Genomic DNA, 6000 nt, shown 5'->3' on the forward strand with positions numbered 1-6000 from the left:
GGCGCTCTGAAGACCATCTAAGCTTAAAGGGTCTCCCTTCCGTCATCAGCTGACAAACAGAAGTGGCTTTGTTCCTACTGCCATTAAGGAAGTTCATGAGGATCATCTGAGACTGGATTAGAACCAGCTGGAAAGTCCTGAGCTCCCTCTAAGCACAGTATAAGCAACCTTCCTGCCCTCACTATTGTAACATTCCTAGTAGCTTATCCCTGTCATTGTGAATCTATGCTGGCACGGAACATGAAAATAATACTGTCTTTCCTCAACAGCCACGGATAAGGAAGATCTGCCAATGTCATTCATCGAGCAGACTAGGACAATTCGACTTCCTGCTCTGGATGAGTCTGGACCAGATGCTCCTTCGATTTCCTCCCAGAGCCAACACTCTATGATTTGATGGCATTTTGACACAGCATAACACAACAAATCCTCAGAGCCTTGAATTACAACTGGCTACAATCATTTCCTCTTTCCTCCACAAAACAATCCTGAACAATGAGGTTCAGCCAGCCAGGGAATGACTTTAAGACACAGGGGAAACACCATGGTGAGAAGAAGTCCTGAAAAGTTTCCAGCGGCCAAGCCCCCCAGCCTGGAGAGTGGAGATTCATCACTGAATGAAGCCTCAGGCTTGCTCTGGGATGATCTGACTCTGGGCCCGGGAGCCACCAAATCGGAGACATTGTTTGGCTAGCCTCCCTTCCCACCTGACTCTCAAGCCCCTCTGGCTACTCTTCTTGTGCCTGGGTGTAAATGTCGGAATCCCCTGGGATGGGGAGTAGGGGAACCCAGACCCTCTTGTCACCCTGCACCCCTTCCTCTGTGATCTGACCCACTCCTCCAGCTTCCAACACCTGAGGATGCCCCAGCCCCAGTATCCGGCCCAGACCTCCTACACGCCTGCCCTTAGACAGTCCATAGGCACCAGAAACACAGCACCTACGAAAGGGAACCTTTCCCAGCAAACCTGTTTCTTCTCCTTCATTCATCTCAGTGAACAGCACGGCCTACCCGTGGGCTGCAGAAGCCAGAAAACTGGGAATCTTCCCCAACGCCATCTCCTCACCCTCTGCATCCAATCAATCACCATAACTTGACGTTTCTACCTCTGAAGACACCTTCAGGTCCCTTTACTTCTCTCCACCTGCCACTACTGCTCCATCCCTGGCAGCGATCCCCATTCCCACCATCACCACCATAGCTCCTAACCCAACCCTCCGCCCAGCCTCCACACAGCGACTCGAGGCCTTTCTCAGCCAGAACCGAACCATGTCTCTCCCCAGCTGAAAGCCTTCAGCGGCTTCTCAGTGCTCCTGGAATAGGGATATAGGTCCTTCGTAAGAACAGAAACCCCTGAGCACCTCTCCAACTCCTGTCTGCACGCTCCCTCAGCTCCAGCCAGGCTGAACCTTTCTCGTATTCTTGCCAAACCTGGACACTTCTCTCTGGGACTTTACTCTCTCCCAGACCCCATCAGTATCACCCTCCTCCTGGCCAGCTCCCTCAACCTGCTCCAGGTCTCCCTTGGCTCCCTCCCTTTCTTGGCCTCTCTGGGGGCTCCGCCATGTGCTGTAACATCAACACAGCACAGTACCCCCTTTTCAGGTGTTTACCCGATGTATTACCACAGCCTGTGTGAATCTCACTAGGACCAGGTCTCCTCATACACCACCTCTGCTGCCCTCAACACAGCTTCTGGCACACAGGAGAGAGTGCAGAGATATTGGTTAAATGAACAAAAACATTTGGTCCCAGAGGCCTCCGAAACATGATGAAATGGAAACAAGCCATGACATATGGTCCTGGGTTTCTTTGACATCTCAGCAGTCCTCTGAACAACAGCTGACTGCTGGAGACTCTGATTTAAACCTGTCTCTTCATAACTAGGCACCAATTTTTTTTCTAAAGCCTTTTTTGGATCTTTGGCTGCACTGAGTCTTCATTGCTACACAGACTTCTCATTGCGGCGGCTTCTCTTGTTGTGGAGCACAGGCTCTAGGGCCAGCAGACTGCAGTAGCTGCAGCAGGATGGCTCGGTATTTGTGGCTCGTGTGCTCCAGAGCACAGGCTCAGTAGCTGTGGTGTACAGGCTTAGTTGCTCTGAGGCCTGTGGGATATTCTCAGATCAGTGATGGAACCTGTGTCCCCTGCATTGGCAGGTGGATTCTTATCCACTGTACCACCAGAGAAGTCCTCCAATGATTTTTTAAAATTTTGTTTGTTTTCCTCTGTTTTTTCCCATATCTCTCTTAAATTTTTTTGTTCCTAAGAATAAAATAAGCTTTCCTAGTATGATAATTACTTAATATCTCATTCACTTCCTACAAGTTCAGATCTTAGGCCAAATCATTAGTAGACATTTAAAGTGAAATGTCAATGCCTGTGAGAAACAGAAGGAAAGGAATTCTGGAGATCTGCTCTGTGACAGCATGTAATTTGAGCCATTAGTGGTTCTTACTCTGGAGCCCCAGAGACATATATTAAGATCAGATCAGTGTATCTTAGAAGCAATTGTTTTAACCAACACAAACTTTCCCAAAGAGCACTGAGTGGGCAACAACTGGCTGTTACCTGGCAATGATCAGATCCTGTGCCTATCAAAACTATAAGAAATGTGTATCCTTGACTCTGCTAAGGTTTTATTCATAACCTTGAGCAGACAAGCTTATCTCAGTAATTATAACTGTAAAATAATAACAACCCCTTACAGAGACTCATTGTTTTCTGAGCAATTGTTTGTATTATTATTTAATGCAAGGCTTAAAAGAATTCTGTGACGCTGGGATTAGAATTTCCAATTGAAAAAGAGGTTAAATAACGTCCAGGTTACCCAGTCACTAGCGGGTGGAACTGGGGCTGTCAGCTGGACGTTCTGTCTGACCAGAACTCTTTCCACTCCACGACACCACTTCTCATTGATTTAAAAAAATTTTTAATTAAAAAAAAAAAGCCTGGTGACAATAAGCAAGTAAAACTCATATACTTGCTGAAATTCAAATGAAGTCTTGATGACTTCCTTTGTGGTCCAGTGGTTAAGAATCTGCCTTCCAATGCAGGGAAGGTGGGTTTGACCCCTGGTTGGGGAACTAAGATCCCACATGCCAAGGGGCAACTGAGCCTACAAGCTCCAACTACAGAAACCCTCATGCGGCAAGGACAGCCTGTGCACTGCAAGGAAGACCCAGCACAGCCAAAAAAAGATTAAAAAAAAAGTCTTGGCTATCTCACCCTAACTTTAGTTCCAGCAACAGCCCTGCTCAGAAGCAATTGACTGGAGCACTCAAATCAGAGAACGGCCCTGGGAGTTGTATGAGCACTTCTCATAGAGGCGAGCCACAGGACTAAGGCTCACGATTTATGGCTGTTGAGTTGCCAGTGATAAATATAAGATTTGGCCTGACTGCTCCACTAAAGAAAAGATTCTTCATTAGCAGCCAAATACCTGTTTGTCTAAGAGGTCCTGTGTGCCAAGAACGCCAGAGGGAAAATCTTTCAGTGCACATTCAAAAAGCCCTTTTTGGCTTTTGTGGCAGATACGCTCTCTTACATCTGATGGGTAACACATGGATGATCCCTGAGTCCCAAACCACTTCTTAGGGAAATCTGACCCCAGATTAAACTACTTATCACCCTATCACAAGAGTAACAGCTAGTCCACAACAAAGAATACTGCATGTTAAGGGACTTGGGAGGGGTTGTAGGGAGGGAGCCTATGGGATTCAGTCAAAGCTGTACTCAAATGAAGATTCATATCCTTAGATGCTTTTATTAGAAAAAAAAAATAACCAAGTGTTTTGAGTCAAGAAATTAGAATAAGAACACATACACACAGACACACACCACAGAAGGAAGAAACAGATTTTTCAAAAAGACAAAACAGACAAATCTCTTTTTCCATGAAAATACTACTACTAACAGGGTAGAATGAGAAAAGAGATCACAACTACTGATGCAGAAGATATTTTTAAAATTGTACAAATCTAGTTCAATGTTAATAAATTTGAGAATTTTAGGTTGAAAGGCCTATTTCTATAAGAAAATATAAATTGCCAAAATTGATTCAAGAAGCAGGAGGGAGCCTGAATAAATAAATAGTAATCAAATACATTTAAAAGACTGGCAAATATTTATCCTCTTTCCTCTAAAAAGCAGCAAATTCAAAAATTTTTATGGATAAATCATTCCTAACATTCAGGAAAAGGAATGTCCATATTATTTGATCTATTCTGGAACACACAAAAAAGAGAAGAAACTTTCCAATTCAATTCATTTGAAGGAGTGAGAAATTCTGATGCAGAAGATCTGAAAAAGATGAAAGACGGAGAAAGAGACAGAGAGAGGGAGAGAGAGAGGAAATTACGTATATATTATATATATGTAATATACATATAAAATACATAGTATTTAGTTGTTCATTCCAAATATTTATTGAGTGCCCACTATGGGCCAGCACTGTTTTAGATACTGGGGATATAGTAATGAACAAAACAAGTCTATGCTCTCATAGAACTTACACTGGGCTGGTGGAGGCCAGGATAAGCAAACAAATAAACAGTAAGTGTGAAATGTCAGATCTGACAATTCAGCATGGTGAGGGAGATGAAAATTATATAAATTTCAATTTTATAATCAGAGGAGAGCTCACTGGTGAGGTGGCCTTTGACCAGGGACCTAACGGAATTAAGGGTACAAGCACGTAGATACGTGAAAGAACATTTCAGACACAGGTAATAACAAATGCAAAGCCCTGAGATGGGAACATACTTGGAATGATCAAACAGCAGCAAGAAGGCTCCAATACTAATGAATATAAATGCAAAAATATTAACCAGAATTTAATAAGCAAAATAATAAGCAGAATAAATTCTGCATCAGAATTTCTCACTCCTGAAAAGCAGTGTGTGTCTATCAAGAAAGTTTATTTCAGAATATAAGGATTGCTCAATATTATAATTAATTATATTACATTACTAGATTAAATGAGAAAAACTATATGGTCATTTCAAAAGAAACTAAACCAGAAGTTAATCCTGATTTTAAAAACAAAACAAATTTAGGGGTGGGCAGGAGAGAAGGAGGGGATATATGTATACTTATGGCTGATTCATAATGTTGTATAGCAGAAACCAGCACAACATTGTAAAGCAATTATACTTCAATTAAAAATAAATTAAAAAAAACAAACAAAACAAAAACTCAAAATAAGCTGGAACTGAAAGGAAGGAAGTTAGATATAACTTCCTTACGGAAGCTTTCTCTAACCTCCCTACGCTTACACCAGACTAGTGTCTTGTATCATTGTAATTCTTACCACAATTGTAACTAACAAATTACTTGTATTAACTGTAACACTACCATATTAGAATCCTTTTAAAAAGTGAGGCATTTCAAAAATGACACTTTTAATTAATAAACGCGGAATGAAGATTCAATTGGAGCATTCAACAATTTTTAAAATTTAAATGAACTGTCTAAAAGGGCCCAGGATGACAGTTATAACAAGAATAAGTCATTTCTACTAAAACTAAACAGAAAAATAAAGAAGGTAGAAGATTAAAGAAATAGGCAAACTGGTCAGATTGAAGTGTATACTTATTCATTGAGGCTTTCCACCTTTACATTTAAAAGGTGGAGTAAAAACAGTAATTTCAAATGAAAATAACATGTGGACTAAAATGCAAATTGAACAATCTAATTTAAAAATGGGCCAAGTGTTTGTGTAGACACCTCTCAAAAGAAGATATACAAGGTCAATGAAAGTGAAAGTGTTAGTCACTGAGTTGTGTCTGACTCTTTTCGATACCAAGGACTGTAGCCTACCAGGCTCCTCTGTCCATGGAATTCTCCAGGCAAGAATACTGGAGTGGGTAGCCATTCCCTTCTGCAAGGGATCTTCCCAATCCAGGGATGGAACCCAGGTCTCCTGCATTGCTGGCAGATTCTTTACTGTCTGAGCCATCAGGGAAGCCATAAATGGTCAACAAGTACGTGAAAAATTGT

This window comes from Bison bison, unplaced genomic scaffold (genome assembly GCF_000754665.1).
Source record: "Bison bison bison isolate TAMUID 2011002044 unplaced genomic scaffold, Bison_UMD1.0 scf7180017864375, whole genome shotgun sequence".
NCBI classification, from domain to species: domain Eukaryota; kingdom Metazoa; phylum Chordata; class Mammalia; order Artiodactyla; family Bovidae; genus Bison; species Bison bison.